Source organism: Mesoplodon bidens (genome assembly GCF_964165515.1).
Source record: "Mesoplodon bidens genome assembly, chromosome: 16".
Lineage (NCBI taxonomy): Eukaryota > Metazoa > Chordata > Mammalia > Artiodactyla > Ziphiidae > Mesoplodon > Mesoplodon bidens.
Genome location: NC_138173.1, coordinates 10,677,551 through 10,703,895, shown reverse-complemented (window position 1 = coordinate 10,703,895; position 26,345 = coordinate 10,677,551).

Sequence of the window (26,345 nt, the reverse complement as noted above, 5' to 3'; positions counted from 1 at the left end):
TCTGAGTGGGCCCCAGGAGCATGTTGGGTTGGAGGAAATTTTCCCCCATCCCCCTTGAGTTCTTTTAGCTGGTCTACTAATTAAATTTACACAAGACAGATTAACAAGAGAATAAAACAGTTTAATTTGTACACATGGAGGTCTCATAGAAATGGGACCCCAGAAGTGACCAAAGCAGACTGTTTCTATATCAGTTTTAGACAAAAAAAATTATTTGTGAAGTTAACAAAACAAAAGGGCTTGTGCTTATGGTAGCAGACTAATGAAAAAGTATCTAAAGTTGTTTATACAGCTTTCTTAGCCTTGAATTCCCTAACTCTGAGAACGATGCTCTCTATCCTCCCTGTATAGGAAGGATACCTTCACACAGGAGATTTATTTCCCACTTTTAGGGGGAAAGAGGAGGATCAGAGTGGGGTTTTTTTAATATCATATTTTTTGTCACCAGCTATTTCTCAAGTCATTTTAATTCAAAATAATTAATGTGCCATTAAGGCATATTTGGGGCAGCCTGCTTTGGGTCCCAACATGCACCATTTCTTTATGTTATAACTACTGTGTAAGATTCTTTCCTAGACCTGTTTTCCAATGGGAAACCAAATAGTTGCAGTTCTGCAATCAGCTAAGACCTCTTTCTCCATTTTGATTGGGGATATTTCAAGAAAAGACTTATTCTCTGCTTGATAAATAAGAATACTGCACATTCACCATTTGAAGAAAGAATATAAACAGAAATTCTTATCATGTTTCAGAAGTGGTGATTGTAAAACAAGGCATGAAAACTGGTAGAATTTTCTTGCTAGATAACAACCACAAAAAAGCTCTCCTAAAGTGTAGGTATTACTTGTTTAATAAGAGCAAAGCTCTTCTCTTGTGGTGGGTAGGAGACTCCCTTCTGTGAGGGACCATATCCTGTCCCCAGTCTTTGTTGGGGAGAAGCATTGAGAAATCCTCTCTGGGGCAGTGGATGAGGCTCTGGGCCTCTGTGAATGGATGTCTGCACCTTCTAACAGAATGGATGATTTGGAGCCTGTGAAGCAGATGGAAAGGAGAGAGGGGCTCAGTTCTCTGGGCACAGTGGAACCTCCTCCCCAAAATACCCCAAATATCCAAAAAAAAATTCAAACCTGCTGATCATAAGTAAGTGCTTTAACCGAACTGGACAAGGACCCAGTTTTGAATACAGTAGAGTCAAAATAGAGCCAACCGATGGTGGACAGGATGGCAGTCGACCTCAAGGTTACACAAATAAATTCATTCACTTATACCTCACACTTCTTTTTCTAATAAGATTTGGGATGCCTTGTAATAAAGGGCATGAATAAAATAAAATGTGACATAAAAAAGGTACGTAAAAAGAAAAAAAAAAAGAAAAAGAAAAAAGGTACGTAAGCCATGAGATGAGAAAATTCATAATCAGAAATGTAAAAATCTCATTAGCGCTCCAAGAAAGATAGATGTGTGCCTAATTCCAAAGTATGGTGCCTTCACTGAGGTGTAACCCAAAGTGATTTTAATAGGAATATTCCTTTCAACTGACCTGAATGAAAGTTGAAGGGAAGAAGGAAGGATAACTCAGGAAAGGCATGTCCACGGAGGGAAAACGAGTATGGTCTAAGTTCATAGCTTTCTGGTGATCTGATCTACTTCAAAAATTAGTAATGGGATTTCAAAAATCAGTTATAAGGTATGCATACCTTTGTCTCTGGCCCATTTTTCAATCTTCTTAATTTTTTGTTTATGGTTTGTTTTCCTTATTTTGCTGTCTCTAATGTAGTCAGTAATATTTTTGAAGTTTTCTATTTTTTAAAAAATGGCAGTGGGAAGATTGCATGACACATAGAAATAGCCTGGTTCTAGGTTTCATTTTGGGTCCAAATTTAGTACTTACTGGATGCATATTCTTGCCACATCATTCAACCCTCTGAGCCTAACTTTTATTGGCTTTCATTAGGAACAGTATGAATGTCTGGTTTATTTCCTTATTAAATATTGCATAAATGCCTAATTTGTAAGTGTTAAGAAATAAGCCAGTGTTGTTCCCTTCTGTATCCACTTCCCTTTCCATAGGCAAAGATGACGTCAGGAATGTGTCTGAGTACAAAAAGGATTAAAGTAAGATTCGTGACTATGGTAAAGAAGACCCTAATTTGATGAATATCCTGGAAATTTATGAGTATTAGGAGTCCCACAGACTTTACACTGAACCAGTCTGAGGAGGAGAGGAAGAAGGTGAGAAAGGGACTAAACCAGACAGCATCAGGACTGTAGGAGGAAAAAAGTAAAAGCAATGAAGGAAAGTCAAACGCATGTGTAGAGGATCATTTGAGTTGGATGTCAATTTGTTTATCATTTCAAACTACACATGTTTGTTGAGGTTCTGTAGTACAGGTTAGTCCTGGATGTGTCAGAAACACACAAGCATTGATTGAGGTCAGGAACTGCTGTTATGTCAATTCATATTAAAGCTTAGATTTTTCTACCTGTACATGATGTGGTATTTGAATAAACAAAGGGATCAGTTCATGCCCCTTGGAGAATCATTAACAAGACCCGCTGTAATATCAAGACCCGCTGAACTCTGTAATGGTTTCCTTTGCTGTACTGATGACACCAGTCTTGGCCCACAGTAAGGATTCTCCTAGCCTAGTGTAAGCTCGTACACTACCTTCATCTTCCTCAGCCTCCAAGTCCTCTCTCCTGAGTTTCTTCAAATTTGAGGTTTATAATGCCAGCATTCACTGTTCCAGCAACCTCTCTTCTGCAGCTACAGGAAAGCCATCTATGACTTCTGATGGACACAGTTCCCTAGGCTTTTGAATATTTGCCAATAACACTTCTCTACAAATGCAGCATGCCAACACATAAAAGATGGAATTGAAAGCAACTCTGCTTTACTCCTCTTGCGGTAAGACAAAAAAATAGAATAGGGCACCAGGAAGTTGCATAAAACTGACTAAATTATTATAGAACAAAACTCTGAAGCAATTGACCAGACACTCAGTAGAGCAAACCCATTGCAGTACATGCAGAGTAGAGCCTACCAGTAATTTGACACTGGAAGAAAAGACGCGTAACAATGATGGAAGAACAGATGGGATTGTGGGTCAGAGGATGAGACCATTAGTGACATTTGAAGGCTCAGTAGACAGAGCTGGAAATTGATTACATCACAAGATACATCCACCCAAATAGTTTACATGGAGTTCATCCAGATTCTTTTCATATATATTTGAATTGGTAGCAGTGTATTTTCTCTTTTCACAAGCTCTTAGACTCTCAGATTACTGAAGTGTAATTTTTCACACTGCAGACAAATTTATTAAACTGAAAAATACTCTGGATACTTAGAAACAGTTTACCTTCTTCCACAGGGTTTAACAGATCTAAATTGGCCCCGTATGAAATGCTGGATAAGTTTATTTTATTTAGTTGCAGTAACTTTTGATGAAAACTGGGCTTTCAATTTCAGGTGCAGCCGTTATGGGAATTAAATGAGTATTATGTTATGTCACACCACCTTCAAATTTAATGCTCATGCTTTAGTCACAAGTTTACCATCTCCTTTTGACTCAGAATCAGGTTTTTGTGCATTCCACATGAGCAGCTGAGGGTGCATTGATGCATTTCAGCGGCAACCAGAAAAACAACTGAATCGAGAAAGAAAAAAAAAAAAGAAACACCAATTGATTTCCACCCATGGTAATTATAAGATCTTTCTTACTTTGTACAATTCCTGTGAAAGTTAATCATCCTTTCACCATAACCAAAGTATTAATCTTTTTAACACGTTAATGATGTTTGGGCCGTATTTTAAGAGAGTCAATAAAGTGTTGTGAAATCATTTCAACATTTCTTTAGAAGCCTGTAGTTTTTTTTTTTTTTTTTCTTTAATGCCTCCTCTAATTCTGGACTGGCTGGCTACCGCACTGTGCAATTTCCACCTCTGTTGCCTTTGCTGGATTTAGTTGGTACCAGCCAGACCTCTAATGTTATTTTAATGTTGGGAAGGGGGCGCTTGGTTTAATTCAAATATATTTTCATTTTAAGGTTATAATGACTAAGTACACCTGCTCACTTAAAAATTAGCACCTAGTTAGGCAGTTTTCAATAGCCTAATCATCTTTTAATTGTCTGTACTTGTATCATAGGCATTTCACTTGCTCTTCATCTAAGCTTAAACGTTTCCTGTTTACGCGTGTGAAAACACTGGAAGATGATAATATTTAGAAAACAAAGAAAACTGAAACTTACATTCAAATACATTATTTATATAATTATCCTGTAATTAAAATAATTATAGTTTGTGAAAAAGTAGAGGTGTTTTTAAAAAAATTTTCATCTAGATTTCTCATGGGATAAGCTGTGAAGATGAAAAAAGCACACACACACAGACACACTCACAAGTTATCAATGATGTTATCTGTGCAATAAATAAAATGTTACCTCCAGTTTTAGGGATTTGAAATCTGTTTTTTTTTTTCTTTCCTAAAACAAATATCCCAGGGAAGCCGTTCAGTGAGTTAATCCTATAGAAGGGATTACCTAGATTGAACTTTGGCAAATCTTTAATCCTCTATAGTTTCAACAGCGACAATAAGAAAAAAACTCCCAGTTATACCTTGCTGAGCTACACGCTGGTGCCCGCGAGAGTTCGTCGTGTCAAACAAATGATGAGTCTCCAGCGTTTCCTGTAAGACTGGGACAATGTCAGAGAAGGCCATGAGACACAAGTGTGTTTGAGGGTGTGCAGAGGAAATGCAGAATTTTCAAAGAAACCCCAACAAGCACTCACAGTGGGATTTCTGTTATCTTCAATGGAAAGACATATCAGTCAGCTTTTGGCTACATAGTGTCATCCGCATTACTGCTTTTTATACGATTTCAAAGTGGACAGCACAGTTTGTGTCCAGTTTTTCATTCTAAATATCCTATTCAATAGTTATTCTTCTTTTCTGTACCTTGAAACCTATTTTTTTTAACCACAGTGAGATCACATCACAAGTTGAGAACATTAGCTTGAAAGTGAGCTCATATATCTGCCTCTTAGACCATCTTCAGAGGCTCCTTTAAAGAAACACTTGGAACTGAATCACAAAAGTTTTATTTTCTCTACGCTTTTGATCAAGTTCTGTGGGAAGAAGTGAAAAGTGCTCAGAATATCTTCCTGTAGTTTCCACAGAGAAATTCTATATTCTCATAGGTACCCCCATAACACTTTCCAAATACTTGGCTTCAAGTCCGCATGTAAGGACTCAGGTTGTCACATTTATTGGTTTTAAGACTAGATCATCACCTTTGAAATTAAAGAGAAAATAGACAATGAAAAAACAACTCTGCATCTTTGATCCTTACACTTTCAGGATACATTAGTGACAATACCTCAGTGACACCCAACCCCTGGAAAACATTGCCCATGAGGCACCCGATGCCTGAAGCAGCAGCCTCGGCTGTCACTCATTCCTCAGTGTCTTGACTTCAACCATCCTGAAATACCAAGAAGGAGAGAGGAGGAGAAATAAAGCACCAGCATCACTGCATTCCCAAACATAAACATTTTCTCAGGTCATGACCAAGGCCTGCAAGTCACGTAGAGACGAACACTCTTTGCCACCGTATCAAACTACTGGTAAATAAGGCAGGAACCTGAACATCAAGATCTCCTCCCCGCAGAGCGTCTTCCATCTTGGATCTTGCCTGGAAGGTATCCCCTGACACACACACCACTCACACCACCAGCTTAGACCACTCTGATTCCTTTACAGGTTAAAATACTGATCTCTCATTACCTGAAAATGACCTTCTGTAAAAATGACCTTTAGCAGGAACCATTAGTATTATAATCAGCAGGAAAATGACAAGAGTGTTAAAGAGATGCAAAACTGTGTCATGGGGAAAAATGAGTACAAGAGACTGGAAATGTTTTTTAGCCTGGACCAGAGTAAATTCAGATACTGAAGATGCTGATGGAGTCAGCAGTATTCTCTGCTTTTGTGAACAGCCTTTTTAGGGAGACAGGATAGCACATGATATTTGATGCATTCAGTCTACCAGTTAGTTGGTATCATCTTGGCAAAGAAAAAAAATTCAGTAGATTCGAAAATTCCTTTCCCAAGAGTACAGGTGCCATATATTCTCTGTCAGGAAGGAGAAAACTATGAGGAAGTATGGTGAATACACATTACCAACGGAAATGATATTCTGGATAGCTCTCCTTAGAAGAGAAAATATAATATAAGATATATTGTTTTCTATAATTCAGAATGAAAATTTACAAAGTAGCTATTTTGTTTTTGCAATGGATGTGTGTTCATTCATTTATTCATACAAAAATATATGGGGTGATGATGTATCAGACACTGTTAATGTCCTGGGAATATAATTGGGAACAAAACAGACAAGTACCTTCCCTCAAGGAACTTACATTCTCAAAAAGATACATTTGCAAAGTGATGAAGAGAGATTTTACAGGTTTCATGCAGTTTAGAGTATATCACAGAGATACTGCTTACCAAATTCATGCCTCAGAAAATTTAAGCAAAATGAATTTTTCTGAAAGTTTAATTTTATGTCATGATATATTCTGTACTGACACACACTTGGCTTCCTCCATAATGTAAGGAAAGAAATGTAATGAAAAATCAAGGAAGCATAAACTACAAGTAGACATGGTGTAGTCAGAAAATATCTGTCTACACATTTAGTGAGATCAGTTTTGGTAGCCAATCTCTTACAATTTCCATGGAAACAGAAACTGTGTCATCCTGACCCTCCAATCTAGCTTCAAGGACTAGGACAAAACCTAGAACAGAATTGGTGATAAACAAATATTTGTTAAATAAATAAATGGGTGGATGGATGTTTTATGGAAAACATAAAATTAAAGTAAAAGATCACCTAATCTTCTAGTTCTAAACAGAGGATTAGTCAAGGAAGGAAACTATTGTCTGCCTTTCCCTCAGATAATAAATGCAAAGGAAAATTCGTCTGCTTAAACAGTGTTCATGACAATAATATCTTGAAAGTAGCAGATGTAGAATGATATCTAGTCAATTCAGTGGGGACCTAAGGCTAATGTTGAAAGAAGAAAAGGACATAAATGTTGTCAAATATAAGGCAAGCTCCCAAACTATGTAGAAGGAAGGCACGCATGTCAGTCTTGGGGTGGCAACAGTTGAATTTTGGTGACCAGTTCAAGACTGGAGAGAACCTAGGAGCAATTTGAGGGGAAAGTCTGAATTGAAAATAGGAGCAATAGCACTTGTGAACTTAAGGGTGGGAACTGGCTTCAGATGCAGGGGATGTAGGTCCCACAAGAGAAGCTAAGAGTAAATATTGGGCATCTGTCTGGGGCTTAGCTTCCTCTCCACTGTGTTCCCACCCCTCCTGTCCAAGAGCATTCCTTTGATCTAACCTTCCCTGAGGTCTTCACTGCAGAATATGCCTACCTCAGTACTTGATGTTTGTGGGTTGCTGGCTTCCCTTGAGTCAGGAGACAGATGAGCCCCGGGGCAAACAGTTTGAGTTCATTCCCTGTGGACCGATATGGGAATAACAGGACAATTGAGAGAGGAGGCTGGGCCCTGCCCAGATAGAAGATAAGAGACCACATATTTCTCATTCTCCAAGTCAGGAGATCTCCCCGACTACACATGCACAGAAAGGCTCCTTGGAGTCCAAAAGGGAAGTGATGCTCACTACCCATAGGCATCTTTGGTAGAATCCATCATGGCTAAGAGATGCACACGCATACATGGGAAGATCCTGAGATACACCAAATATGGACTCTGAACCAGGCAAATCCAAATGGTTGGTTAAAGGAAACATGGAAGAAATGCCCTATATAAGTGATTTAAACTGCCACGAGGGCTCGACTCTCTCTGAGCCTGCCCCTGTGTCTATCCACACATACCGTACTCTTTTCTCCTAATAAATACTTTAGTTGTTTCACTACTTTCCGTCTTTGTGGAAATTCTTTTTCTGCCAAGCTGTAGGGTCAGGGCCTTTTCACCGACCACTTGTCTAGTGGCTAGGATTCGGTGCTCTCACCGCCGAGGCCCGACCTCAATCACTGGCCAGGAACCAAAATCCTGCTTCAAGCCACTGCAGGCCAAGACCACCCAAGATCACCCTGCAGCTGGGGAATGAAGCCACTGTCTGAAATCCCTTTTTTTTTTTTTAATAGTTACCATTTATTGGGCACTTACTATGTGTCACTGTGTTAGACGCTTTACATACATTGCTTCACCTAATCAGTACAACAGGTAAGAGTGATTATTCCCATTTTACAGATGAGAAAACTAATTCTCAGAGAAGTTAAGTAAGTTGTCCAAGGTCACACAGGTAGAAAGTAGAGAAGCCAGGATTCAAACTCAGGTCCACTTGACTCTGAAGTCTGTGCTTTTTGTCCTCCGATAGCTCGGCTCCACCTTGGGGTCACTCTGCTGGGGCACACTGATACCTACTGACTCTATACCTTTTCCCCCAAATGTACGAACAGATTAATGTTCAGCAAGGAACAAAAAAGTAAAATACTGGCTAAGGACAGAGCAATGTATTCCCTAAACGAAATTCTGCCTTAGCCCTTGAAAAGAACCAGAGGTGTTTCTTTCCTAGGCTTTCAGAAGCTCCACATTCCTTGGACAAGATGAGGGAGCCTGGACCACTTTCTCTTTCCACATTTCATTTACTTGAAAAGGCTTGATTTTACATGGGACTTAGCCTGGCAACCCTACTAAAAAAAAAAAAATCTAAATGAATGTCTAAATTTAAAATCTACTTCCCCTTCCCTGATGGCTTCTGCCTAACAGAAGTCAGTGCTGGTAAATTCTTTCTGCTACCTGAAATTGACATCTTCATCTTGATTCGCACATATGTATGCATATTAATTTACCCATTTTTTGCCATTTTGGGATTGCACCTAGCACACAGAGTCTTGAATCTTCCCTCCTTAGGGGTCTGGATGTGATGACAATCCTGGGTGGTGAGTCCATTCATCAAGGAGCACACATCAGCATCAGTCCCGTGCAGTGTGTAGGCATTTTTTAATTAGCTTTTTCAGCTCAGAAAGAACTAATTAGGGGTGTACACTAAAATAACAATCATCCTGAAGACAACAAATATTTTATCATGTTTCTTCCAGGATGGCTTTGAATAGAAATTTTGCACTTTTTTATTTCTTGATTTTAGGTAGCCCAGAACCATCACACGTTTCCATTCACTATATATATACTATATATATATATATTTCTCTGTTTCTGGCACAGGCTCCTCTTTGTCTGTTTATTTTCTGTCTCTGATAGCTAAATACTTCTTATATCTCCATGTTTGGCTGAGCCACTTAGAAGTCAACCCCACCGTCTATTGAATCAACATGACAACAATTCATCACCAAATATTCATCAAACACTTACTAAACTGTCAACAGCACTAGACAGCTATGGGAAAAATAAAGAGATGCAAAGTAAAAGTAAAATACAAAGCTTCTGTCTAATAAGGAAGTTACTGTCAGTAATTCATGGGCTGTGTGTTCCAATTACAAAAAATTGCATATGTAATTGGTAATATTAAACTGCGTTTTTACCTAACAAATTAAAATTTTGTATGGTTCAAAGTAATAGGTCCACATATATAACAATTGTAAGTTTTTGTTTCAATATGGAAAATTTGAGAGTAGGATATCATAAAGCATTACTTTTAGGTAAAGAAAAGAAAGAATGAAATATGAATGGAAAATTTCTGCTTAAATGAGAAATCACATTATTTCAAAAGAAGTTAACTTTTAAGGTGGAAAAACATTTTAAATCTCAAATTTTCACCTGCTATCCTGTTTTATCCCATGCAATCAAATGGCTCAAATCAAAAACTACTTAACTGCAGCTACTGAGCTTCAGAAATGGAACAACTGGGACAAATTGATGAGTCCCAGTACCACCACGGGTCCATGGATATTAATAGATAGTTTTAGAAGTTCCTGTTATATTCAGTAAATGGCTATTATAAATTGAAGGAATTCTACCAAACATTTAACAACAATGTCCAAATTGTCGATTTTTGTTATAAATTAGATGATACTAACTATTCAAGGATGGTAACATCTATTTCTGTTCATGGTGTTTATACCATATTAACAAGCAACTTCCTAAACATTTCTCCCCCATGTCTTCTCCTGCTATTGGGTCACAATTTCCTGGCCTGAGGCCAACAGATTATTTTACTGGGCTTCCACATTTTAAAGTTGATGGCCCATCTGTTTTCTTGTTTTAAAGAGCTATTTGTCTGATTAAACCCGTTGTTAAACAGAACAACTCAGTATGGCAACTCCGAATGGCAGTTATGTCAGATTGCAATTTACACCTTTAGAAAGGGATTTAGGAGAACAATATAGTTTTGACACATTCCTTTCACTTTTAAGTCTTCATTCAGATTTATGGCTCTGCTTCTTTGTTTTATCTTGACAATCTGGAGGAGTTTCAAACTGAAAAGAAAAAATAAAATTAATGTTCATTTTGTTGTTTTAAAAAGATCTTATTACAAAAAAGTTGGAAAGGACCTAAGGGACTATTTCATAGTAATCAAGGTACAGAGTTAGGGCCTTTGTCCAAAAGTACATAACCAGACTGCACTCTTTTATGGTTTTCTCAACATATTAATGCTAGTAAGATATTACAGATTATGAAAAAATTAATTCTATAGGTCATGTCTTTAGTCATTCCATGCTGAATTTGAAGGATACCTAAATGGCATATGGGGAAGGACCTTCCATAACTGATGTTCCATCAAAATTAGTTAGTTTTTTTCTCCACAAGAAACTTGTAGAAAGTTCTTCCTCTGTACATCATTGAAGCAGAGTAAACGTTAGGTACCTTCCGGCCTAAAGGCAGGAAAATGGAATAGTTGATTTCTGGAAGTGCTAACCACCTTGTATTTATAGAACTACGCTTGTCCCAAAAGAATGCTTGTGTTGGGAAATGTTTCTTGGTTTATGGGGGTTGAATTCTAGCTCACTTCAGTTTAGTCCAATAAGCAGCTACTTCATGTAGAGAGCAGGATTAGACACCAGAGAAACACATAATTAACTTCAGTTTTCTGCTGGTCCTTTAATAGGCATTGAACTTTTGCAATTCCACGTGATTGTCCTCTCTACTCCTTCCACTGAGAAGCCTTCCCTCATGTGACTTATCTTAAAATTCTACTCAGTTTTCAAGGTAAACCTTGAATGTCACTCTTCCCATGAAGTTCTACCTAATATTTGTCGCTTCCTAAACTAAACTCATCTTTGTCTCAATTCACCTCTATTTTCATTATACTTCTATCATCATGTACCAAATATTATCTTTTATTAAAATTATTTGTGTTCATATATTTCCATAAGTAGACTTGAAGTAGCTCGAGGACAAAAAATATACTCACTCAACTTTTGTTTCCTTATAGTGTCTAATACAATGTCTTGCATAGAAGATAATTGCAATAAATACTAGTTAAATAAACAAATGTTCATAATTATCTAGTGAAATAACTAAGTCCAGAGAATTCTAATGTTTCCCAGTTGACAATATCCCTAAAAATAGTTACTTGTTCTCTCATCTGTAGGGATGGATAAAACTCCCTGTTACTTTCAACTTTTATTTATGCCTCAATATCCTCATTAAAAAACAGTACGTAGTATACTGCAGAAGTTCAAAAATCACCAAACTTCAGGAAGAAAACAACCTATCAGGAATAAATTAGCTGATTATGTATAAGCAGGAAGGAAATATATGACACTTTTGAGCACTCTAGGAAAAGTGGAATGTCTAGTTAAAAGATTTTATTCTATGAGTGCCTTTAGTTTTAGCAGATGCATGTCCTAAAACTGGAAATATTTTATTCACCAATATTTACTGGATTGGTCACAGTTGTCAAGCATCACCTTTATATAGCAGGGTTAGAGCCATCGTAAAGTAACTCAGGGAGTAAACTGTACTCAGAAATTACTTCCCAGAAAAAGTCACAAAATTCTTTTGCAGCATGATAGTAACTTTTTCCCCTTCCTTTATCAAACCTTATAATGTTGTGTCCCTTCAGTAGTTCAAAGCTACCTTCCATAAATTCTCGCATATCTGTCAACTGTATTCATTTATAAAAACTGTTTAACTTTGTTAAGCACTGAAAAAGAAATACTTTTATTTCTTCATTTAAAAGAGAACTGTACAGAATGTAGTTTCAATTTTCAAATTTAGGCATATTCATGAAACAAAATAGTCAGTAATTTTAATTGGCTTTAAATTTGCAAGGTACTTAACCTGTTATTGTTTATCAGCTCTGAAGATGTTACCAATTTATTGAGTGCTTATTTTGAATCAGGCTACCCAATTTCAAGAGTGTGATGGTAGAACAAAAATAATACTGATCCTTTCACCTCTAAAATGTTCACCTTTTTACATGTAATACTGAGAACTGCATGTTTTCTTTTTTTTTTTTTCCGATTGTCATAGACTTTAAATTCTTTACTACATTCCTTTGCTAGCAGATATGAATGGTTGGTTTCTCAGAAATATTCTGTTGTCCTGTAGTAGCCTCAGTCTTCTACATTTTGGCTTAACTTGCATCAGTGCTACAGTGAAGTCTTCCCCTCAATGGAAAGTCTCTTTGTCTGTCTTTTTCTCTGTGAACTTCCAGGGTCCAGCAGAAATTCAAGTATATATGAGACAGAAATGAGTGACTGCCTTCTGGAAGGCACGTATTCAGCAGGATACCTCTAGACTACAATCATACACACTTTTAAGCTACTGGAGAAGCAAAATGGCTCTCAGTAAATGGCTCTGATCCCCTCTATGTTTTTTCTTTGGTCTGCCTTGCTGTTACTATACCTGAATAGAATTATCTGCTCCTAGAATGAAGAGATGAAGAGCTATCCTGTGGGTGATGAACCTACGGTGCAGCACAGAGATAACCTTACAACCTATTAAACCTGAAGTTACTTTGTGTCCAACCTGATTTGAAGAGATATTTTAATCCCTACCATCATCCCCAGTGACAAACACATTGCCTGGAAATTAATAGTAACAGTAATAATAATAATAAAATTCATTGAGTTCTCTTATATGTGCTGTACACTGTTAATAAATCCAATGTTCTTCAAAATAATTCTATAAGCTGGATGCCATTATTATTGACATTTTACAGATGAGGAAACTGCAACATAACAAGTTGGGGAGAAAAACTTTAAACAAATCATTATACATATGTAATACATATAAATAAATTATACAAATACATGTATAATTATGTATAAATTTATGACTATGGATGTAAAATACATATATATGTAAAATTACAATTGTGATAGCGCTACCAAGAAAGTATAAGATATGATGTAAAGGTATAATAGGGATTTGGGATCAGGACAGTCTTTCCCAAGAAATGTTGAACAAGAGTAAATTAGGAGAAAAATGGGTGTAAAAAGGCAAATATGAATACAACAATGTCTCTGTTCTCAAGGTTCATTTGGATTAGTCAGGGGATATACAGTAGAGGATTAACACACATGACTTAAACACTCTAATAGAAGTATATAGAGGAGACTATGTATGCAGAGTGAGAAAACAATTGGTTACTTAATACCTGTGGGCTTTAGTTATCATACACGCAATATGAATGGGCTTGGAATGACCATTAAGGTTCCTTCCATTTCCAACAATATGTTCCATAATCTCTTGTGATCGTCCCAACTCTCCCATGAAATAAGGAGAGGATTATCCTTCTTGTTTGCAGTATGAATGCAGAGGTATAATGAAGACCAAGAACTTGCTCAAAGACACTGGGCAATTTCATGGTGGGGTTGAGTCAAAAATTCACCCCATATGTCTTCTCATAGATTTCTGTTTCCTAAATATTACACTATTGCCTGTTTTAATCAATGATTAATTTTTGAAAAGGAGATGCAGTATTTTTGTCTTGCACACATTTAAGAACATTTCTTACAATAAAAAGTTGGACAAATTAATAACGTTTCTTTTAGTCAAATACCTCAAAATATTTACCACTACAACAGGTAAATAGGAATTGGGTAGTTTTTTGGGGTTTTTTTGTGTTTTTTTGGTTCCAGATGAGGTCATTTCATCTTCCTATGATCAGAAATAAACAAAAAGCAAACACACATGAGTGTAAGAAAATCATCCTTCATCATCTTGATAGTCACAAAACCCACAGGTTAGTAGATGGAGAATCCCTTCTATGTTTATTTCCTGGCAAATCAAAAAAATTTCTTTTATTCTGGCAAGTCTACTGAATACATGAGCTGTAGAGTCACTGACAGTGTGTGGCTCTTGCTCCATTCATAGCCTCCCTCCTTTTTTTCATACGTTCCATGGTATTGCCCACAGCAAGTAGAAACATCTGTGAATTATCTAAGGATTTAAAAAGCATTGTGCCAGAATAGAAAGCCCAGAGATAAACCCATGCACATATGGTCACCTTATCTTTGACAAAGGAGGCAAGAATATACAATGGAGAAAAGACAGCCTCTTCAATAAGTGCTGCTGGGAAAACTGGACAGCTACATGTAAAGGAATGAAATTAGAACACTTCTTAACACCATACACAAAAATAAACTCAAAATGGATTAAAGACCTAAATGTAAGGCCAGATACTGAAAAACTCTTAGAGGAAAAGATAGGCAGAACACTCTATGACATAAATCACAGCGAGATCCTTTTGGACCCACCTCCCAGAGAAAGGGAAATAAAAACAAAGATAAACACATGGGACCTAATGAAACTTCAAAGCTTTTGCACAGCAAAGGAAACCATAAACAAGACAAAAAGACAACCCTCAGAATGGGAGAAAATATTTGCAAATGAAGCAACTGACAAGGGATTAAACTCCAAAATATATAAGCAGCTCATGCAGCTCAATATCAAATAAACAAACAACCCAATCCATAAATGGGCAGAAGACCTAAATAGACACTTCTCCAAAGAAGATATACAGATTGCCAACAAACACATGAAAGAATGCTCAACATCACTAATCATTAGAGAAATGTAAATCAAAACTACAATGAGATATCACCTCACATCGGTCAGAATGGCCATCATCAAAAAGTTTACAAACAATAAATGCTGGAGAGGGTGTGGAGAAAAGGGAATCCTCTTGCACTGTTAGTGGGAATGTAAATTGATACAGCCACTATGGAGAACAGTATGAAGGTCCCTTTAAAAGCTGAAAATAGAACTACCATATGACCTAGGAACCGCACTACTGGGCATATACCCCGAGAAAACCATAATTCAAAAAGAGTCATGTACCACAATAGTCATTGCAGCTCTATTTACAATAGCCAGGATATGGAAGCAACCTAAGTGTCCATCGACACATGAATGGATAAAGAAGATGTGGCACATATATACAATGGAATATTACTCAGCCATAAAAAGAAAGGAAATTGAGTTATTTGTAGTGAGGTGGATGGACCTAGAGTCTGTCATACAGAGTGAAGTAAGTCAGAAAGAGAAAAACAAATACTGTATGCTAACACATATATATGGAATCTAATTAAAAAAATGGTTCTGAAGAACCTAGGGGCAGGACAGGAATAAAGACGCAGACGTAGAGAATGGACTTGAGGAAATGGGCAGGGGGAAGGATGAGCTGGGATGAAGTGAGAGAGTGGCATGGACATATATACACTACCAAATGTAAAATAGATAGCTAGTGGGAAGCAGCCGCATAGCACAGGGAGATCAGCTCGGTGCTCTGTGACCACCTAGAGGGGTGGGATAGGGAGGATGGGAGGGAGATGCAGGAGGGAGGGAATATGAGGATATCTGTATACGTATAGCTGATTCACTTTGTTATACAGCAGAAACTAACACAACATTTTAAAGCAACTATACTCCAATAAAGATGTTAAAAAAAAAAAAGCATTGTGCAAAATATTATTTTTCAAGAAGAAAGGATACGTTTCTGAGTGTAATCCCTGGTGGAGCACTGGAGCAGCCCATAAAAAGTCCTGTAAAAGTTAACAGAATTTGTTAATATTTACTATATGCCATTTGAATATATACCATGGAATTAATTAAGCTCAAGACTATCTGAGACTAGTAGAGATAAAATTTCAAGACATAATCAAATAGCTGAAAATATGTTCAAAAGAAAAGATATTATAAACATGAAATATGAACAATAATAAAAAAGTAAATGCCTTCACATATCATAAAATATTTTTATTAAAGATTTATCTCTTCAAATCGAATTCACAATTGCTACTACATAAATGTTTTATTTGGTAAAACATTCATTAGAAAATTATTTTGCTTCTTTATATTTACAATGGCTTTTTTTTTCTTTTTTTTTTTAAGCCATGCCACGCAGCTTGTGGGATCTTAGTTCCCCAACCAAGGATTGAAACTGGGCCCTCGGCAGTGAAAGCACAGAGTCCTAACCACTGGACCGAAACGGAATTCCCAAACTTTTTTTTTCAAATTACATCAAACATTTTATTTTTGAAGCATAAAAAGTTTACTTTTTTATTTAATTGTTTGCCACACTAATAAACTTTTAGCTACCGTATCATTTTCCTTATTTCTCTAAAATAAATTACAAATTATTCAGAGGGAATAATCTAAATATTAAACATTCAGGAATACAAAAAACTTGAACAGTTACATAGAACCTTCATCTACTAATTCTCTTATGAGAATTAACTGCATCATCAACATTTCCACCCTGAGAAAGCATCCTATTTTCTACCATAAATTGCATAGAAAACATCTTAGATTACTGCTTATTCTAGTCAGAGAGGTTTTGGCTATGAGAAACAGACCAATTTCAAATTAGTTCAAGAAAATGGTGAGTGCATGCGTGTGTGTATGTGTGTGTGTGTGTGTGTGTGGTGGAAATGAGGGAGATAGGAAAGGATTGTCAAAGAGTCAGAGTTTGGACAGCATCCAAGAATAGTAAATGCAGTACAAATGGGTCTCTTGAGAATTGGAAAGCTACCAGGAACCCAGGTCATATTCTCTTTTACTTACAGGCTATGTGAGCCCTTGATTTTGTTTCTCTGCATATGTTATTCATCATTTATTTCTGGCATTTACCAAAATTCCTCTACTTCCTCTTTAGTTTATGCATGGTTCAGAATTGACCACTCCATCTCCCAAGACCAAATGGATTTCTAATTCTAGAACACCCTACCAAATGACTTGAATTAAAAATTTTACATCAATTTCAAACTCCCAAAGAAGGAGTCTGATTGGCCTTTATATCTTTGTTTAAACCAGGTCTTACATCAGTAATTAAGATATGGCCACCTCTGTTTCAATCATACATGTTAAAAGAGACTTTCTCATTTCAAAAGGGCTTTAAGCGGAGCAGCAATGACTATCCTTCCCAGCACACTCCTTTTAAAGTAGACCCTTTAAAAATGAAACATGGGATCCATGTACAGCATTTAGGAAAACATGGTGTTTACAGAACAGGCTGTAAGGAATCTGTAAACCATGTTGGAGAAAGCCCACAGCTGACATCAGATTCTCAAAGTGCTCCATGTCTCCTCCCCTCCCCAAATTAAGAATCATTCCTTTAAAGCAATCTTTAAGTTTATCCCCACAATTTTTTTACCCCAATTACACTTTAAATGATTGGTATAATTTTTAAGAGGCATGGAACAAACTACAAATATAGATAATTATCAGGTAACACAGGAGAGTCATTTTATTTCATTGTTGTTTTAATTTTTTCTATCTATTATTTTCTTGGTAACTGCTTTATGTCTTCACTTCTGCACTATGTTGTTGGTAGTAATGATATGAAAAGAAAATCTGCCCAACAGGGCTTCAGTAAACGAATCAATGAACATTTATTGAATATCTATAATATACTTAGAACCAGCTAGAAGCTAGAAGGTAGAACAGAAAAAGAAGTCCCCGCATATGCTCCTGGAAATCTTACAGTCTAATTAGAGAGAAAGAGCATCCATTCGTGAAATTGCTGCTGAGCAAGGAACATTATGAAAATGCTAAGCTATTTGTGTAGGAAGGATTGTACAAGATTTAGAGCTTGAAGGTCCTCTTCAAGCTCCTCCTCATTTTACATATCAGCCACCTGGAGCCCAGAGATATTAAGAAGTTTACTTTAGTAATTGACAAATATGAAAGTCCAAGCCAAGGCTATTTCTACTATGCCAAGATAGGTATTAATCACTGCACAAGGAGTTAAAGGACCAAGATATTAATATGGGCAGAAAAATGAGAAGAGAAATGAACTAAGGTTTAGAAACAGGTGATCCATAGAGATGAGCAAAGATGTAAGAATACACAGTTAAAGGGGCAGTAGCTTTTAGCAATGGCTGGAAGTAAGAGTAAGTATGGATTGGGACGAACAAATGTATTGAAGGGGAAAAGAAGAGAGGGAAGATTTAGTACAGAAACCTGCTCAAAGAGAGATGAAGCCCATGTCGGCTCAGAGGCAGCGGGTGAAACAATTATGATGCATCATTTATCTGCTTTGAGATTTATGGCCAAAGGCTATCAACATCATCATGCCTTCCTCTTGCTTTGGTTTGGTTTTAGTCTGTGCATTCACACATGTGTGCATACAGTAAGGGTGGATTCAGTGAAATTGTCTAGTGTTGTGAAAGGGAAAGATATGTAGCTCTTTTGGGTTCTACACACAATTTCAGTGTGGGGTGTTCCTCTATCAACAAGCAATTCTTGGAATACCAGCTGGGTGTCTTAAAATTCAACTCAATTCAGACACTATTGACACTGAGATCAGATCCCACGTGTCAAGGGTTCAGACTCACAAGACTCCCCCCTGCTCCCACTTAAGATGCTGGTCACAAGCCCAGGTTGTCACCTGTGCTTCTGATTGACCAGCCACAGATCAGAGGTTCCAATGACTCCCTCCTTGGGTTCAATTCATTTTCTAGAGTGGCTCATAGAAGTCAGAGAGACATTTTACTTCCTAGATGACCAGTTTATTACAAAAGGATATAGCTCAGGAACAGCCAGATAAAAGAGATGCTTAGGGCAAGGCACATGGTAAGGGGCTTGGAGCTTCCATGCCCTCCTCAGGCATGCCACTCTCTCCACATCTCCATGCATTCACAAATGCAGAAACTCTCTAAACCCCAAACTTTTCAGGTTTTATGGAGTCTTCATTACATATGTGTGAATGATTAACTCTTTGGCCATTGGTGATTGATTCGACTTCCAGCCCCTCTCCCTCCCTGGAGGCTGGCGTGGGGATGGGACTGAAAATTCCAATCCTCTAATCACATGGTAGGTTCTCTTGGCAATCAGTCCCCATCCCTAGGTGCTTTCCAAAAGTCACCTCATTAACATAACAAAAGACACCTTCATTGTTCTCATAACTTAGGAAATTCCAAGGATTTGAGAAACTCTGTGCCAGAAATGGGGACAAAGACCAAATATATATTTCTTATTATAAATCACAATATCACATTAGCTTTTCCCATTTCAGTGCATCCCTGTGTGAATTTTGTGGGAACTAATTCAACTCGTAGCACCATATGCTAAATTACCAAATCTCCTATTCCACTCAGTTGTATGATTTTCCAGTTTTATTTCCTATAACACTGAAATTTTCTTTATACATCTTAGATTTAATTAATTTCTGGACTTTCGAAGACTAATTTTTCAAGTCACATCTTAAAAACAGTATCACTGTATCTTTTATAACAGGACAGCTAATCCAAAAGCATTAAAGTTTTTCAAGACCTCTGTGTCTTAGAACTGCTGCTACACTTTTAATCAGAAAATAATTGGAAAATTTGTACCTATAAATAAGCTAAATGCTTTCAGCAAGTGTCCATTTCCTGGGAGTAAATTTTACAGTAAAACTAATTTAAAAAACCATGGTTATAACTCCCCCCCCAAGAAAACATCTATTTCAGCAATATCATACAAAAAAGAAAATCTATTTTAAAATGGTTTTAAAAATAGAATTTTGTGTTCATTTACATCCTAAAACAGACACTACTTGTTTCTTTCTTTAAGACTCTTGGTCCACAGAACAGAAATATGATGAGATATGTATTGGATATTCAAGACAGGACCCATCTCTGCCGACTCTCCAATTTTATTGAAAATAGAGACTGTGTGAATAATAAACTTACTTTCTGTATTTTACTGACCACTTTATGAAAAAGGAAAAAATAGAGTTCAAATATCTAAACTCTTTGATTATTCCTTTGCATGTTCACTTTCTATCATCTCAGAGGTAATTGGCTGAAATATAATTATTATTCATCATCTATGCTGAAAACTTTAAACAGAAGGGGCAAGAGGGTTTCCTCCCCACCACCCCCCATGACAAATTACTGCCTGATTCTAATTACAATTTTAACCACTAGCTGCTGATTCTTTTATGGGTAGTGAGGTAATCCAATCAGGTGGATTGGGAGCCCATGTTAAACACACCACACATAGAATTAAAGTATGACTGATGGGCTTAAAAGCTGTTAATCAATATGTTAGAGATAACGAATTCAATTCCTTTGTGTTTCCCCGCTTCTAAATCATTGTCCAAAGCTTATTGGAAGTTCACATTCTTCAATGCAAGGAAATATAGGTGTCAGGCTCCCTTTTACCTCTTTTCCAACTTTTTAAACTGCTGGTTGGCTGAATTAGGTCTGTCTGACTTGTATTTTTTCTTTTCCTTTCTTTCTCTCTTCCTTTCTTTCTTTCTTTCTTTCTTTCAACCAGAGGCTTTGAGGTAATAGTATATTCACTAGGTATATTCATAGGTCAAGGCATTCCTGGTTTCACTAATGCATTGGTCTACACGATAGTTTATCTGCTTTCATAACATAGTCAGTCTAAAATACACTGGGTTTATTTCTTGAAGTACCTTTTTAACTGATACATTCAGAGCATGAAAGTAGCTAATTATCTTTACCTGGAAGGCCATTAAGAGTCTACCTACATGAGGGACAGACAGGAGTGGCTAAACCACTGTTATAAATTAGCAGCTTACCCAGCATGTAAGCACTAAGGAGGGGATGAGGCACATAAGCAATTAAAAGCCTCCCCAAGTCTAAAGTATGTTTTCCTTTGAGAGTGTTGCTGGTTTTGGATGGGGCTATATATGGGGTTTTCAGCTGCACATTCTCTCGTGGTGCTTGTAAGCAAGCCATATGATTTGGAGACATCTTAAAAGAGATCCTATAGAAATAAATGGGCTTTTTTCTTTTTTGGGTTAGCACACTCTCATTTTTCCTAGGACTCAAAATTAATGGGGTTTGGGGGAGGTGGGGTCCAGGCAGCTTTTGAGACATGTAAGAAGAATTTTGGTTTAGAGAGTTATTTTCTTTGTGATGAATTACTGATGTTTTAAAAGATTGGGGGTGAGAAAGAAATCTTAGAATGAAAGAAAAATTAGCCATTTTAAGCAATGGTTTTTTTTTCCTCCTAAGATAGGTTTAGAACACCAGTTTTAGTTCAGTGGGTTTCAGTTAGAATATAGAATCTGTCACATTGTTGCAATGTCTGATTTTAGAAAAGCCATGCAATTCCTCATCATCTTCAAAAAAGTGAACACGTACAGATTGACTTAAAATACAAGTTTATTCTCACTACTGTTCAGTGATTTGTAATTAAAGTATGTGGCCATAAAGTGTTTTGTTGGTGATCATTAGTTCATTCTGGTTTGGCCTCTATCTTTTAATTATTTCCACATGCTTGCCTTGAAGCATGAGCTTCACCATTGCCTGGGTGCATGGACTGACTCTTCACAGATTTACGATCCTGCACTGCCTGTACTTCCACACTCAAACGCATCCCTGTTCTCAAACATGTCACATGTCTATTTGTTTGACCCCAGCTTCCATTTCTGACCTGAACTCCCCCATTGGGTATCATAAAAATCACACAACTTTTGCACTCAAGATTGAATGGAACACCCCCATCCTGCCATAGACCCCAGCTAGCTTGTGGTACCCACAACCTAGCGTGGACAGACTTGAAGAATTTGTGCCTCTTTGCAAGGCCATGGGAAGGGTTATGGTGGCTATATCTATGATTTTATATGATACTTAGATATTGTTGCTCATAACTATCATGTATGAAAAAATACAGGACAGAAGATAAATATATATATATATATATAGAGAGAGAGAGAGAGAGAGAGCAGAGGATGATGGGGGTAAAGAAAGCGCTGCTCTAAGATCTAAGTCCGACATTTACTGTTACCAAGGTCCTCCATTCTTCCCTATGAAATGAGCATTTTCCAAGCTTATAATAGCTTGTTCAGTGTTTACTCCGAGTACTGGTTTCTCTCATTTTAGTCTCAAAACAATTCTGTAAGGCATGTACCATTTTACAGATAAGGAAAATAAAACTCAGCAAGTAAGCCACAGAGCCCAGACATAATTCCTGACCTCATGTATATTCTTAGACAATGTACTAGATGCCTTCTGGGCTAAAGGAAAAAGAAGCAGTTAGTGCATCATACTTAGGGCAGATTTAAGGATATTAAGAAAAAACGGAGAGGCTTTTATTTGAAGAGATGGTTCTCAACCAGTCTGATAGACTATCTCTAAGGCCCCATCTAGAGGGAAAAGGACTAGCTGCAAACAGATGATAAAAGGGCCATTTGAAGGACGAATGTCATGAGATTTAAGATGTAAGTGATGCAGTTTCAGAGCCCCAGTGACTAGTGAAGTATCAGAAGTGGGGGATGAAATTCTCTCCATTTACACATGGAATTCAATAGCATCCAAGGAGAGTCTGAAGGACCCCCTCCCAGTACCACAGCAAGACCAGTATGGAGGGGTTTCAACAAAGGACTTCTAGTCAATGGGCTTCAGTGGGGACATCAAATGAAAGAAAAAGAGCAGGCATTTCCAAATACATGTGACATAGCCCCAGGGTACTCTCAGAAATTACTGGTGTGATTTAGTACGAGAGCTGATGTGCTATAGTCATGTAGGTAGGGGCCACAAGCAAGCCAAATTTGGTAATTATGTTACTATGACCCCACTGATATGATACTCAAGCTAGGAATGGGATGTCTGGGGATGTTCCCTCTTCTCTCTTTTTCTTTAAGTATGTATAATATAATATAATATAATATAATATAATATAATATAATATAATATTCCCTCTAATAATACTTTTCAAATGTGGATGAAATTCCTAATGCAATGCAGATTCCAGTGCAAAGGAATGCTATTTCCATTTGCATTATGCTGAGAGAAACATTGTAAACACTAACACTTTATTAATTTCCATTGAATGGTGATAATATATGCCTGTTAAGTGGCTCTTTTTTTGGGATTAAATCATTTCCTTTAGGTGACCTGATTTTGTTCTCCTATCACAAATGATTCACAAGGAAAATTAAAGATGCTATACAAGGTCCCTTATGTTGCCTAGTTCCTATGATAATAAGAGCTGCCACCTTGAAATTAACATGCCACATGAAGGGTTCAGTCCTCCCAGTACATCAAGTAACTATTTCTTGAATCATTAAGTGGTACATAAGAGAGCTGAGAACTACAGTTCAATTTCCCACAGTACCTGATGTATTTGAGAGATGGTGAATGTTAATGCATCTGTATCTGTACAAGTGCCTCCTTATCTTCTACAACCTCTATTTCTGCTCTGCCAGAATCAGGCCACCATCTCTCCAAACTCCACCTCTAACCTCTGTATCAAGTACTCATGAAAACTGATAATCTGGCAAAAGGTAAACAACCTCTGCTCTAAGATCAGATTCTTTCTGTATTTCTCTTTGGTTTTGCTAATGCCTCAAAACCCCATAGTCCCCTGTCCTCCGGGTCTTGCTTGCCTTTGAGATCAGCATGGTGCTCAAGGCTGGCTTAACTCTTAGGGGTCAACTAACTCTCAGATCATCAAACACTGTCCGATCTTTCCCCGCTTGATGAATGAACTTGGATTTTCCATTTGCCTGCTTTGACTGTGGAGATAGACCTGTTAATCCAACCCTAAACTCCCACTCCCAGCCTTGTTGAATGACTTCTCTTCATTTCTTCCCAAACAAGTCACCAGAAAAGAAGCCAAAACAAAGACACTCATAATTTAGGTTAAACCAACACTATGAATTTAAAACTTAAAAAAAAAAAAAAAAAGCAGAACATGAAATAACAGCCTTAAAGAACAGTCAGCAACACTTCCTGGCTCTAACTTTCTCTTATTTGTTAATAAGCATTACAATAACAGCTGCCATATTTTGAGTATATACATGTACCAGCAGGATCTGGAATTTGTCATATATAACCTCATTTAATCCTCTCTTCCATCATGCTAGGTAGATATATGTAATCTTATTTTACAGATGACAAAATTCTCTATCTTTCCTTCCCCCTACAAACAATAAGGAAAACTTGTCACATGGCACACTTTATGTGCTATTTACGGTATGCCAATAATTCTTCAATTAAATTGATTTAAAAAATGTTGTCTTCATATACCAAGAGATATTGCAAATCAATAAGGAAAACATCTCCCGTAATTCACCTGGTGGAGAGGAGCGATCTCGCGTTTTACAGCATCGCACAGCCCATCTCTAAGGATGTGGTCTGATGTGATAGGACTGCTCCCTTACCTAACCCCAAAGTCATGGGTCAGTTAACCAACTCTCAGTCTCTTGACCAGCAAAAAAGCTGACAGCTTTATCCATGGCTGTTTCAGCCAATCTGACTTCTTTCTCCTTAGCCTCCCAAACTTTTCTCAAAGGCTCAAAATTGGACTCCAGGAAAGAAATAAGCAATGGGCATAATTTAGGTTGTGGATTATTAGGCAGATTGGAAACAATTTCAACTCAAATGGAAAGCAATAAACATTTCAAGAGGAATTCATATTAAGAAATCAAAACCTGAAAAATCTAGAAGGCTAGTTTTGCTCTAGAATAATTGGGTTTTCTTTATTGGTTAGAGCAGTCATAGGTAGCACTCATTGTAGGGCCAAGATTTCTGTAGTTGGAAGACATATATTGGGTAAAATCTCCTCGTGCATCCTCTCAAAACTCTCTAAGGGGGCTCAGGCCTCAGGACACAAAAGACTGGAGATTCTGTTTCCTAAAGAGGCCTGAAGGAAAAGAGTAACACAGTCCTGATCTTTCCATGGGAGAAAGAATCAGGGAGGTGTTTTCGGGGTAGCCTAATGCTGTGACTTTTCTTCCTGGAATTATTAGTGTACTCCCTTTCCATCTACTGCTCTCAGAACATTAGCCTGGTTTTTTCCCCTTGAGTTCTACTCATGGCATCATGGTCATTATTTCTTAGAATTTAAGAAATAATATTAAAGCCTTTCAGCAGGAGACAATTCCAGGTGAGCAGCAAGCTCTGAAGCCAAAATATCCTGAAAGGATGCAATCCAATACAATGCTCAATAAATTCTGGTAAATGCTTGGTCTTAAACTTATTATTATAGGTTCTAGGTATATGAGATTCTAGGTATATGAGATTTGTATAAATTACATGACATAACTTATATAAGGTGAACTTTTTTTTTTTTTTTTTAGATTTCTAGGACGAGAAGGGAATACTGGGATGATGTTTTGCTCTGCTGGAGCCCATGTTGAGTCCTCTGAGTCCCAGACACCCAGTTGCTGGGACTGAAGGTAGCCCCTGTGGGTGTGTGCATTGTGAGTAATGCAGCCTCGAGTGTGTGACTGGCTGGGTGTAGGGGAAAGTGAGATCCCTCCCCTGTGCTATGAAAAGTCCCTTGACCAATCTCAGGACAAAGAAAAACTCAAGGGGCATCAGCTAAGACCCAAGGGACAAGGTAGAAAATAAAGAGGAAGGTAAACTCCCTGAGGCAGTGGAGGAGATTGAACCACATAAATTCTGCTTCTCCACCTCCTTCAGACCTGCACTCAGCCCCTTGGGTTACATCTCCTAAAGTAGTTGAGAACTATTTTAGTCTAGGATGGTCATGGGACCATCAGTTACCTTCCCGGCCTCCACTCTTCCCTCTCCTCTGATAAGAGGGACCGGGGATGAACCCCATAAATCTGTTGTTATTTCTGTGTATTCTAGCTGACCACAGCGACTGATCACAATGGTTACTGGTAGTAACTGTTGTGGTTTAAGGAGAAAGTTTAGACACACCCAGCTGTCTCCCCCAAGCCTGTAGTATTTCAGCGTATATTTAGGTTAACAAGCAAGAATTACTCTAGCAATTAATAAAACACACTGCTATGTGAATTCATCAAGTTCTGTACGTAGATGTATACACACACACACACATCCAGGAAACCATCACTATAATCAAGCTATTGAAAGTATCCATCACACCCAAAAGTTTCTGAGTGCCCTTCTGTAACCCTACCCTCCTCTCCTACCTGCCTGCCTTCCTCCACTGATCTGCTTTCTG